This window comes from Rutidosis leptorrhynchoides, chromosome 3, assembly GCF_046630445.1.
Source record: "Rutidosis leptorrhynchoides isolate AG116_Rl617_1_P2 chromosome 3, CSIRO_AGI_Rlap_v1, whole genome shotgun sequence".
Lineage (NCBI taxonomy): Eukaryota > Viridiplantae > Streptophyta > Magnoliopsida > Asterales > Asteraceae > Rutidosis > Rutidosis leptorrhynchoides.
In genome coordinates, this window is record NC_092335.1 from 628,166,186 (window position 1) to 628,180,467 (window position 14,282).

Below are 14,282 nucleotides of genomic sequence, written 5' to 3' on the forward strand. Positions count from 1 at the left end.
AAAGTTGTCTTGTATGGCCGATTCATTTAGAACTTCTAATTCGGGATTTTCAAGACGAGAAAGATGATCAGCGGCGAGATTTTCTGCTCCCTTTTTATCTCGGATTTCAATATCAAACTCTTGTAAGAGTAAGATCCAACGGATTAATCTTGGTTTAGCATCTTGTTTTGAAAATAGGTATCTAAGAGCAGAATGGTCGGTATAGACCACCGTTTTTGCTAGAACGAGATATGATCGAAATTTGTCAAAAGCAAAGACAATAGCAAGGAGTTCTTTTTCAGTAGTTGTATAGTTCGTTTGTGCTCCTTGTAATGTCTTACTAGCATAATATATAGGTTGAAATCGTTTTTCAATCCTTTGTCCTAAAACGGCTCCCATTGCAAAATCACTTGCATCGCACATTAGTTCAAATGGTAGATTCCAATTTGGTGTTATCATGATCGGTGCATTAGTGAGTTTTTCTTTAAGAATATTAAAAGATTTGATACACTCATCTGAAAAGATGAATGGCGCATCCTTTTCTAGGAGTTTATTCATAGGAGTGGCAATTTTAGAAAAATCTTTTATGAAACGTCGGTAAAAACCGGCATGCCCTAGAAAACTCCTAACTCCTCTAACATTGGTGGGATGTGGAAGTTTAGCAATTACATCTACTTTAGCTCTATCCACTTCAATTCCTTCTTTTGAAATTTTATGTCCAAGAACGATGCCTTCTTTAACCATGAAATGGCATTTCTCCCAATTAAGTACTAGATTTGATTTTTCGCATCTAATTAGCATTCGTTCCAGATTAACTAGACATGATTTAAATGTATCACCGAAGACTGAAAAGTCATCCATGAATACTTCCATGCATTCTTCTATCATGTCATGAAAAATCGCCATCATGCACCTTTGAAAGGTTGCAGGGGCGTTGCAAAGTCCAAATGGCATGCGTTTGTAAGCAAAAGTACCATAAGGGCACGTGAATGTGGTTTTCTCTTGATCTTCGGGTGCTATTGGAATTTGAAAATATCCGGAAAATCCATCTAGAAAACAATAGTAACTATTTCCGGCTAATCTTTCCAACATTTGATCTATGAAAGGTAAAGGAAAGTGATCTTTTCTGGTGGCGTCATTTAATTTTCTATAATCAATACATACACGCCATCCTGTTACAGTCCTAGTAGGAATAAGCTCATTTTTCTCATTTGTAATGACAGTCATGCCACCCTTCTTAGGCACGCATTGAACTGGGCTTACCCATGGACTATCAGAAATTGGATATATCAAACCTGCATCTAGCAGTTTAATAATCTCTTTTTAACTACATCTTGCATATTAGGATTTAGTCTTCGTTGACGTTGCACATACGTTTTATGACCTTCTTCCATAAGGATTTTATGTGTGCAATACGAAGGACTTATTCCTTTAATATCATGAATCTTCCATGCAATGGCTGGTTTATGAGCTTTCAACACAGAAATGAGTTGTGATTTCTCATTTTCAGTAAGAGAAGACGATATTATTACAGGTAATTCAGATTCACCATGTAAATAAGCGTATTCCAAATGGTTTGGAAGTGGCTTTAATTCTAATTTCGGAGGTTCTTCTATCGATGATTTATATCGATATCTGTCTTCTTCTTTTAGCATTTGAATTTCTTCTGTTGTTGGTTCATATCCATTAGCTATAAGTGTAGCTAACATTTCAGCTTCATCAATTGGTTCATTACCTTCTCCTAAAGAACATTCTCCTGTTCCTTGTAATTCTGGAAATTCTTCTAATAATTCCGCATGTGCATCTATAGTTTGAATATAATAACATGTATCATCTGCAGATTGTGGTTGTTGCATTGCTCTATCAACTGAAAAGGTAACACTCTCATCCTCTATACTTAGGGTCAGTTTCTTACCGAACACGTCTATCATTGCTTTAGCCGTGTTTAAGAATGGTCTTCCTAATATGAGAGGAACTTGAGAATCTTCTTCCATGTCCAAAACAACAAAATCTACTGGAAATACTAAAGTACCAACTTTAACTAGCATATTCTCCATTATCCCTCTAGGATATTTTATTGATCTATCGGCTAGTTGTATGCTTATTCTGGTTGGTTTCAATTCTCCAAGGTCTAGTTTAGCGTATAGTGAATACGGCATTAGATTTATACTAGCACCTAAATCTGCTAATGCTTCTATTGAACTAAGACTACCCAGAAAACATGGAATTGTGAAACTTCCTGGATCAGATAGTTTTTCTGGTATCTTATTCAACAGCACTGCTGAACAATTAGCATTCATAGTAACAGCCGAGAGTTCTTCCATTTTCTTTCTATTTGTGATTAGATCTTTCAAGAATTTAGCATATCTTGGCATTCCTGAAATCACATCAATGAAAGGAAGATTTACATTTATCTGTTTAAACATATCCAAGAATTTGGATTGCTCGGCTTCAAGTTTTTCTTTCTTTATTTTACTCGGGTAAGGAAGTGGTGGTTGGTATGGTTTAACATAAGGTTTATCCTTAACTGTGTTATTTTCATTAACCCTTTCAACTACCGGTTCTTTTTCCTTATCTTGATCAGGTTGTGGTTCTTGTGGAGTAGGAATAGTTTCATCAGAAGTTACAGGTATTTCAGGTGATTTAAGTGTTGTACCACTTCTTGTGGTAATAGCTTTAGCTGTTTCATTCCGGGGGTTAGCATTTGTATCACTAGGTAGACTTCCCGGTTTTCTTTCACCTATTAACCTTGCTAGGTTACTTACTTCTTGTTCCAGATTTTGAATAGAAGCTTGTTGATTTCTAAATGCTTGAGCATTTTGTTCATTAGTTTGTTTTTGAGATGTGAAAAACTGCGTTTGAGTTTCAACTAGCTTCGTCATCATATCTTCTAAATTCGGCTTTTTATCATCAGTTTGTTGTGGTGGTTTGTTTTGAAAATTCGGTCTTTGCTGATTGTAAGTATTATTGGATACTTGTTGATTGCTAGGACCTTGTTGGTTGTTGTATGGAATATTTCGGTTATAATTCTGGTTTTGATTGTAAATCGGTCTTGGCGGTTGATAATTATTCTGATAATTATTTCCAGGCCTTTGGTTTATGTATGAAATATTCTCTCTTTGTTCCATTGTTAATTCAATACTTAGACAATCTTTTGTCAAATGTGGTCCTCCACACTGCTCACAACTAATTCGTATAGAGTGAATATCCTTAGTCATCTTTTCCATTCGTCTCTCGAAAGCATCTATCTTTGCGGAAATGGAATCTAAGTCATGGCTAGAATCGGCTCTAGCTGCTTTAGATGATCTAATGATATCTTTTTCTTGGTGCCACTCATGCGAGTGGGAAGCAGTATTATCAATAATTTTGTAAGCATCAGTTTCGGTTTTCTTCATAATAGAACCACCAGCTGCTATATCTATGTCTTTTCTTGTAGTGATGTCGCATCCTCGGTAGAATATTTGTACTATTTGACAGGTGTCTAAACCATGTTGCGGACATCCTCTTAATAACTTTCCATATCTTGTCCACGCCTCATATAGAGTTTCATTTGGTTTCTGTGTGAACGTAACAATTTCTGCTTGAAGTCTTACGGCTTTAGATGCAGGAAAAAATTGTTTAAGAAATTTGTCAACTAAAACATCCCATGTATCGATCGCCCCTTCAGGTAACGATTCCAACCAATCTTTGGCTTCTCCCTTTAAAGTCCAGGGAAATAACATGAGATATATCTGTTCATCCTCCACTTCTCGGATTTTAAATAGTGTGCAGATCCTATTAAAGGTACGTAGATGTTCATTTGGATCTTCCTTCGGCGCACCACTAAATTGGCATTGATTAGTCACCATGTGTAGAATTTGTCCTTTGATTTCATAATCTGGCGCATTAATGTCTGGATGAGTAATTGCGTGACCTTGGCCAGTGCGTTTAGCTCTCATTCGGTCTTCCATACTTAAAGGTTCCAGATTCTCCATAATTGAATTTGTTGAATCGGTATCACTAGATGATTCTGTTTTAATGGTTCGTTCCTCAACAATCTCTGTTTGAATGATTGGTGGTTCCGGAGGAAAGTTTAGTGGTTCAGGATCTACGAACCGTTCCTGAATATTCTCTGGATTCTCAATTGTGAGGTTGGGTTCAAAAAATGGATTATCGGTAATTTGAACTGAAGTACTTGGTTGACTGGATGACGATTCTAAAGAAAAATCAACGGCGGTTATATTTGTTAAACGATGTCTTGATCGAGTTACAGGTGGTGAACGTACAAAAGGTGGTGAACGTCTTGCTCGGTGCATTCACAGAATATCCTATTAGTTTTTAAAAGGAAAGAAAAATTATAATAAGTTATCCAATCAATAGACTTTTCTGATTTTGCCCACGTTTCGAATAGCCAAAAGATGCAGCAGAGGGGCAGGATTCGTTTGGTCTCAATATAATTGAGGACTGTTTGGCTCCAATAACCCGGTCCACGTACAAATCCAACTATTACTACGAACCAGAAAATTTTGATGTCTATTAATTTAACCACTCAAAATAAATTTTCGTAATTTTAAGAAATTTAGATAAGAAGTAGAAAAAATTCTATGTCCTAAAACTAGAATAGCGAGAAATAAGAGAGAAAAAGAGTTCGTCGCAAAAGGTCGAAAAAGAAAAAAAAAATGGTTGAAAAATAAAAAGTGACGGAAAAATAAAAGAAACTTATAAAAACTTAAAAATACTTGACTAACCTAACCTTATTACTACAACTAACTTAAAATTATAATCGCAAATTGAAATTACTAATTGGAATGATAATTGGTACATAGTAAAAGGTCTAAAAATATTAAAGCTTACAGGAGAAACTAAATCCCAAATGAAAATAACTTAAAAAGAAACTAAAACTTAAAAAGGCGTCGCAAAATTCTAAAGCACCTAAATCTTAGTCTAAAGAAAAAGCACTTAAGGAATTCTACGGCAAAGCCTAAAAATCTAGGAGTAAAAATAACTATAGCAAAAACTAAGTTTAAAATTAAATATGAGCTAAAAAAATACAAATATTACGCTACAACGATTAAAAAGGGACAAAATATTAAAAGTTATAAAAAGTTATAAAAATACAATTTTTATTAAAATATTATTTTTATATTAATTATATTAAAGTATTAAGTTTTAAATATAATAAAACTAATTAAAAGTAGTTAAAAATAATTAAACTAAAAACTTAATTAATAATAATCAAACTAGGTTTTATTATAATAATAATATATTATACTCCGCATTAAATGCAGAATTAGGGTTTACATGTGGCCTGACCTGGGTCATCATGCGAGTCGCATGATTTTAGGGAGGGGGTCATGCGAGTCGCATGACCTTCCTTGCAGGTTCAAATCAGGGGGTTCAATGACAGATCACGTAATATTTATTATTTATTTATATTTTTCTGTTTTATATTTAAAAGATAAATATATATATAATTAAAATAAAACTTAATTTTAAAAACTAAAAATATACTTAAAATACTTTATAATTTTGTAAAAATAAAAGAAAAACTTAAAAATATATTTAAAATACTCTTTTTTTTTCGATTTTAAAAGCTTTTTTTTTTTATATATTTTTTTAATTTTTAAAAATATAAATTTTACCAAAACTAATTATAACTTAAAAATTAAAAATATGGCGTTTCGCTTCGGCGAATGTCCCCGGCAGCGGCGCCAAAAATTACTTGATGTCGAACGAGGTGTATATAAAATAGTTATTATTTTACTAGGAAAACACTATTAAATACGATACAATTTTACACAAGATATTTATTTATTTATAGAATGGATATACTTAAACCTTGCTACAACACTTATAGGCAGTGTACCTAATCGTACAGTAGTGTAGTTTTTAGTAAGTCCGGTTCGTTCCACAGGGAAATCTTTGAACAAAGCTCAACGCTATATTAGTTTACTTTTGTAAAAATACAAATATATATATAAGTAATATTATTATTATAAAGGGGGGTTTTTACCGTTTAATGACCGGTTTGTCGATTTTAAAACTTTAGTCGCAGTTAAAACCTAATGTAAAATATAAAATAAATACAAGACTTAAATTAAAGCGTAAAGTAAATAATGATAATGAAATTGCGAATAATAAAAGTGCGATAAAATAAAATAAATAAAAGTGCGATAATTAGAAGTGCAATTAAATATAAAATAAAGGAAATTAAATATGAAATAAAAGAATTATGCTTATTTAAACTTCCGTAATCATGATGTTTGACGTGTTGATTTTAGTTTTATTCCCATGGGTTAATTGTCCTTTGTCCTGGATTATTTAATATGTCCGTCTGGTTTTTGTCCATAACAGTCCATCAGTCATAAATATAAATTGCAAGTGTCCTTGTCAAATTATTATTATACCCGAAGATAAATATTCCAACTAATTGGGGATTCGAATTGTAACAAGGTTTTAATACTTTGTTTAATGAATACACCAGGTTATCGACTGCGTGTAAACCAAGGTTTTACTACTTTGTTAACAATTACACCAATTACCCTTGAATGTAATTTCACCCCTGTTTTAATTATTCTAGTGGCTATTAATCCATTCCCGTGTCCGGTTAAATGAACGATTATTCGTACATATAAATACCCCGCCCATCGTGTCCGATCGAGTGTATATGGTAATTTATAGGGACGCCCAATTGTAAATCTTTATATTAACATTAACAAACTTTCATTTAGTTAAACAAATATAAAGCCCATTAATAGCCCATAGTCTAATTTCCACAAGTGTCGTTCTTTTGTCCAAACCCCAATTATGGTACAAAGCCCAATTACCCAATTTTAGTAATTAGCCCAACATCATGATTACTTCGTTTTAAATAAGCATAATAATAACTTAGCTACGAGACATTAATATAAAAAGGTTGAACATAACTTACAATGATTAAAAATAGCGTAGCGTTACACGGACAGAATTTCGACTTACACCCTTACAACATTCGCTAACATACCCTTATTATTAGAATTATAATTAAAATTAAAATTAAAATATAAATTATATATATATATCGTATATATTGAGAGAGATATTATGTGTGAAAAAACTCGGCAGAAAACTGGCTTTATATAGGACCTGACCAGCAATTTCACTCCATGCGACTCGCATGGATTTGTGCTTCTGGCCATGCGAGTCGCATGGCCACCCTGGATCCAGCCAAATTGCTTTGTTTTCTTCTTGCCGACGTAATATAACAATAATAATATATATAATATATAATTATATATAATTATATATATATTATATTATATTCTTGGGCATAGTAGACTAGATATTTTTGGTCCGTTGCGTCGGGCGTTTCTTCTTGGCTCAGGTCCCGGTTCCGGATTTTCGGACGTCTTCGCGTATTATTTTATATCGTGTACTTTGCGTCTTGTAACTTGTACTCTTGTCATTTTGAGACGTTCCTCATCAATATTTTGAACCTTTTTAGTTGTATCTTGTACTTTTTAGCTCTTTGGACCTTTTTGTCTTCAATTTGTCGAATCTGCCTTTTGTCTTCACTTTTTAATATTTAAACGAATATTGCTTGTAAATCGAACAATACCAACTAAAATCTTGTCTTTCTTGGGGAATAATGCTATGAAATATATGTTCGTTTTTAGCATTATCAGAAGCATTGGCAGACTTAGGTGCTAGTATAAATTTAATGTCGTATTCACTATACGCTAAACTAGACCTTGGAGAATTAAAACCAACAAGAATAAGCATACAGCTAGCCGATCGATCAATAAAATATCCTAGAGGGATAATGGAGAACATGCTGGTTAAAGTTGGTACTTTAGTATTTCCAGTAGATTTTGTTGTTCTGGACATGGAAGAAGATTCTCAAGTTCCTCTCATATTAGGAAGACCATTCTTAAACACGGCTAAAGCAATGATAGACGTGTTTGGTAAGAAATTGACCCTAAGTATAGAGGACGAGAGTGTTACCTTTTCAGTTGATAGAGCAATGCAACAACCGCAATCTGCAGATGATACATGTTATTATATTCAAACTATAGATTCACATGCAGAATTGTTAGAAGAATTTCCAGAATTACAAGGAACAGGAGAATGTTCTTTAGGAGAAGGAACTGAACCAATTGATGAAGTTGAAATGTTAGCTACACTTATAGCTAATGGATATGAACCAACAACAGAAGAAATTCAAATGCTAAAAGAAGAAGACAGATATCGATATAAATCATCGATAGAAGAACCACCGAAATTAGAGTTAAAGCCACTTCCAAACCATTTGGAATACGCTTATTTACATGGTGAATCTGAATTACCTGTAATAATATCACCTTCTCTTACTGAAAATGAGAAATCACAACTCATTTCTGTGTTGAAAGCTCATAAACCAGCCATTGCATGGAAGATTCATGATATTAAAGGAATAAGTCCTTCGTATTGCACACATAAAATCCTTATGGAAGAAGGTCATAAAATGTATGTGCAACGCCAACGAAGACTAAATCCGAATATGCAAGATGTAGTTAAAAAAGAAATTATTAAACTGCTAGACGCAGGTCTAATTTATCCAATTTCTGATAGTCCATGGGTAAGCCCAGTTCAATGCGTGCCTAAGAAGGGTGGCATGACTGTCATTACAAATGAAAAAAATGAGCTTATTCCTACTAGGACTGTAACAGGATGGCGTGTGTGTATTGATTATAGAAAATTAAATGACGCCACCAGAAAAGATCACTTTCCCTTACCTTTCATTGATTAAATGTTGGAAAGGCTAGTCGGAAATAGTTACTATTGTTTTCTTGATGGATTTTCCGGATATTTTCAAATTCCAATAGCACCCGAAGATCAAGAGAAAACCACGTTCACGTGCCCTTATGGTACTTTTGCTTACAAACGCATGCCATTTGGACTTTGCAACCTGCAACCTTTCAAAGGTGTATGATGGCGATTTTTCACGACATGATAGAAGAATGCATGGAAGTTTTCATGGATGACTTTTCAGTCTTCGGTGATACCTTTGAATCATGTCTAGTTAATCTTGAACGAATGATGATTAGATGCGAACAATCAAATCTAGTACTTAATTGGGAGAAATGCCATTTCATGGTTAAAGAAGGCATCGTTCTTGGACATAAAATCTCAAAGGAAGGAATTGAAGTGGATAGAGCTAATTAGATGTAATTGCTAAACTTCCACATCCCACCAATGTTAGAGGAGTTAGGAGTTTTCTAGGGCATGCCGGTTTTTACCGACGTTTCATAAAAGATTTTTCTAAAATTGCCACTCCTATGAATAAACTCCTAGAAAAAGATGTTCCATTCATCTTTTCAGATGAATGTATCAAATCTTTTAATATTCTTAAAGAGAAACTTACTAATGCGCCGATCATGATAACACCAAATTGGAATCTACCGTTTGAATTAATGTGCGATGCAAGTGATTTTGCAATGGGAGCCGTTTTAGGACAAAGGATTGAAAAACGATTTCAACCTATATATTATGCTAGTAAGACATTACAAGGAGCACAAACGAATTACACATCTACTGAAAAAGAACTCCTTGCTATTGTCTTTGCTTTTGAAAAATTTCATTCATATCTCGTTCTAGCAAAAACGGTGGTCTATACCGACCATTCTGCTCTTAGATACCTATTTTCAAAACAAGATGCCAAACCAAGATTAATCCGTTGGATCTTACTCTTACAAGAATTCGATATTGAAATCCGAGATAAAAGAGGAGCAGAAAATCTCGCCGCTGATCATCTTTCTCGTCTTGAAAATCCTGAATTAGAAGTTCTAAATGAATCGGCCATACAAGACAACTTTCCTGAGGAATATCTATTGAAGATAGATTATAATGAAATTTCATGGTTTGCAGACTATGCAAACTATTTAGTATGTGGATTCCTTGAAAAAGGATTATCGTACCAAAAACGAAAGAAATTCTTCAGTGATATAAAACACTATTTCTGGGAAGATCCACATCTGTTTAAAAGTTGTCCCGATGGAATAATACGCCGATGTGTATTCGGAGATGAAATTAGTAAAATTTTAAACCATTGTCACACAGGACCAACAGGAGGGCATTATGGGCCTCAACTAACAGCAAGAAAAGTTTATGATGATGGATTCTATTGGCCTACAATTTACAAAGACGCACACCTTCTTTGCAAATCCTGTGATGCTTGTCAAAGGGCCGGAAAAATAAGTCAACGTGATGAAATGCCACAAAATGTCATTCAAGTATGCGAAGTATTTGACATTTGAGGTATTGACTTTATGGGTCCATTTCCAAAATCTCATAATAATCTCTATATTCTCGTAGCCATTGATTATGTATCTAAATGGGCGGAAGCACAAGCTCTCCCAACTAACGATGCACGAGTTGTAGTCAACTTTTTAAAACGTCTTTTTGCAAGGTTTGGAACACCGAAAGCTTTAATAAGTGATCGGGGTACTCATTTCTGTAATAATCAACTTGAGAAAGTTCTCAAAAGATATGGAGTAACTCATAAAATCTCCACCGCATATCATCCACAAATAAGTGGACAAGTTGAAAATACCAACCGAGCTTTAAAACGTATTCTAGAGAAAACCGTAGGATCAAATCCGAAGGAATGGTCCATTAAATTGGAGGATGCACTCTGGGCTTTTAGAACAGCCTACAAAACTCCAATTGGAACCACACCTTTTAAACTCGTATACGGAAAAGCATGTCATCTTCCAGTAGAAATTGAACACAAAGCATTTTGGGCTTTGAAGACATGTAATCTTGATTTACATGAAGCTGGACGTCTACGATTAAGTCAACTAAACGAATTAGAAGAATTAAGACATGAAGCATACGAAAATTCATTAATCTATAAAGAAAGAACGAAGAAATGACATGATAAAAGAATCAGAAGTTCAAAAGAATTTAAAGAAGGAGACAGAGTTCTTCTTTTCAATTCACGATTCAAGCTATTTCCTGGAAAATTGAAATCAAGATGGTCTGGACCATTCATAGTCAAAAGAGTTTTCCCATACGGAATAGTAGAATTAATAAATTCAAATGGAATTGAATCTAAAGTTAATGGTCACAGAGTTAAACATTACATAGATAGTCCAATGGAAATCGACAACGAAGCTAATCACAATTTCGATACCACAACTAACTAAGTGTGGGGAGAATCAAGTCTTTAAAGGATAATATGTATTTTTGTTAGAGTTAGATTTTCTGTTTTTGTGTAGTTCTCTAAAATGGAACCCGAATGGTCTTTCCCTAGCAGACCCTAAAGAACTAGTCTTCTCCCCCCATTCTGAATTTTTATTTTTTTTTAGGAAATGAAGACTGCCTGTGAACTAAACCATGGTCTAATGCTACACGCTTTGATCACTAAACGTAATAATGACACACTTCCGAGTGAAATAGTATCAGTAATCAGAGAAAGATTGGACGGAGTAAGAAAACAATACAGATGCGAAGATAATAAGTTACAATTTGGTAAAGGAAAATCAAAATCCGCAGCGAAAAGAAGAGCACGACACCTAGAAAGATGTCACAAATGCGGAAAATGGTCACATGGAGGTAAATGTTCAAATAATCAAACCTATTCAAATACCGAATTTGTTACTTTATGCAGAGACGGACCATTCATATGTTTAGAAGAAAAAACACTGAATGCTCGAGGTTACGCCTATGTAGCCATGGAAAACCAATTAAACCAACTATCTTATGAATGGGATAGATCATATAACTAAAGAATACTATCTCACAGGTAAGTCTGTACAGTTTTTATTTTTTTTTATTTTTAACCTTTTGATAATAAACGCTAATTTGTTCGCTATAAAGTATTAAATTGGTATTGAATAAAATTAGGTTTGGCGACCGAAATTATTGATATCATACAAAAATTTATTACATCACTGCGAAATTTAACGTTTATTCTTAAGGTATAAATATCTTTAATCAATCAACCTAAAATATTTCAAAAATTCGTCATGAGTTAAATTAGGTCATGGAACCGAAATTACTTTACCGAAAAGAGGGGCGCATATTTTTGATAATATTTGATTGATTAAAGTGGGATAAAAGCCAAAAAGATTTTTAATTTTTTTTACCATGTTTTTAAAATTAATATATAAATCTTAAATTAATATTGTAAACTTTTTAAATTAATATATTTAAAATTATAAATATTTGAACAATTGATATTTTTAAGTTTGTATGTATAAAAACAAAAATATAATATAAGTTTGGTATGAATTTTTAATTTTTTTTTAAAAAAAATGTGAATTTTTAATTTTATGCATATTTTAAATTTAAGTTGTGTGAATTTAAAAACAAAAATTTACTTTATTTCGCTAAGTTAAAAAATATGATTTTTAAAATTCGTCGTGAGTTGAAGACTAGGTCTTTGAAATTGCTTTACCCGAGGGAGGGACGAGAACTTTTATTATCATTATTTTTTTTATTGAATTAAAGTATGCCAAAAACATTAAAAAATCCAAAAATCTTTACTTTTAAAACCGCGCTTTGATTTGACAAATTTTAAATTTTTGTCGAAGGTCGGACTAGGACATCGATCCGAAACACCCTCGCTCCTAAAGGAAAACAAATTTTTAAAATTTAATTAATTATAAGTTTTATAAAGTATAAGGTTTTATAAAAAAAAAAAAAAAAAAACTGTTCCCGGATACCCATGCGATCGCATGGGTATTGCACTCCAACTCCATGCGATCGCATGGAGCTGGAAAACAGGCCTGATACATACAGCCTGTTCTGTTCTGCCTCACACCAACACACACACAACACATACGAAAATACTCTCAAATCTTCATCAAAATTCACCAAAATCCACCGTAATTCGTCATTTTTCTTGCTCTAATCATGCCTAGATTCTCATTCTTCAGCAAAATGGTAAAAATTACACCCCTAAACTCTATAAATTCCTAGTTTTTGTGATAATTACCAATTTTTTACCTAATGCAATTTTGTTAATTTCTAGTGTAATTATTGTTAAATTGTTAGTATTTTATGCATGTATAACCTAGATTGATGCTATTTAACATGATTTGAAGCCAAAAACTTCAAAATTTTTAGAAATCTAGGGTTAGTGTTCTTGAGCAATTTGGGGCTTTTTGATATAAACAGGTTATGGCCGATTTTTGTCATGAATTATTGCTAAATTGAGTAGTGTAACATGTTTAGATAGTTAAATGATCCAAACATTGATCCTAAACATGATTTTTGGAGATTAAAGTGGACTTTTTAAGTCCAAAATTCATGAACTTGATTAATTTGATGTAATTGCCATTTGAGACTTGTTTAATTATTAGTAATGACTATTTTGACATGTTATTTGAGTTAAAAGCTTATGAACTTTGTATACATTTTCATATGTGCTTATTTGAAAAGTATAGAATTGTGAAAAATTGTGAAAATGTGTATAAGTTTAATTTTGATTTAACATGTTATAGTGATTGTTTTAAGTTGTTATTTTGCTAACACTAATGCATATTTGGATGCACAAATTTTGTGTTTAATGTGTTTTGCAGAAAGCCGATACTGGAGGTTCAGGAGCATCATCATCTAGACGACCAGCACCAGTACCAGAACCAGAACCAGAACCAGAAATGCAACACGAACAAGAACCACAACAGGAACAACAACAACAGCCTGATCAGCACATACCTTATTATGATCCGGTACAGTTTGTTGATGAATTCATAGTATTCTCACTGAGGCCACCAGTAGAATTCCCAACAATTCATGAGCACACTCTGCATCCTAATCTGAGATTTGATAGGAGATGGAAAGATTACGAGACATATCAAAGGAACAAATTCAAATTGGTAACAAAAAATGTAGAGGTGCCAAGGGTAATCGATTGGGCCCCTTTGGAAACGGTCCATCTAGCTGACCGTGTTAGACAGCTTTTAGTTCAAAGGTATGGCAGTTCTTCTTTTACAGATTGGGAACGTCTTTTCACCATTCGTAGACCTGTATATAAGGAATGGTGTGTTGAGTTGATGAGTACTTTATCACTTGATACAAATATAGTTAGAATAGATGATAGAAGATTTCTTAGGTTTATCCTTGGCGGTAGGATGTACAGAATGTCCATGCTGGACATGGCCAGGGCCTTACAGATATATACTCCTGGTGAGTTGCTATTATTCGATTGTACAAATTTGATTCATTATGGTGAAAGGGTAGATAGTAACTTTGACGCTGACGCCATTTGGAGGCGTATGTCACATTTTGATGTTTTTACACGAGCAGGAGGACACTCCTATACACATATTGACAGAGCCGAGCTTCGTATTATTCATAGA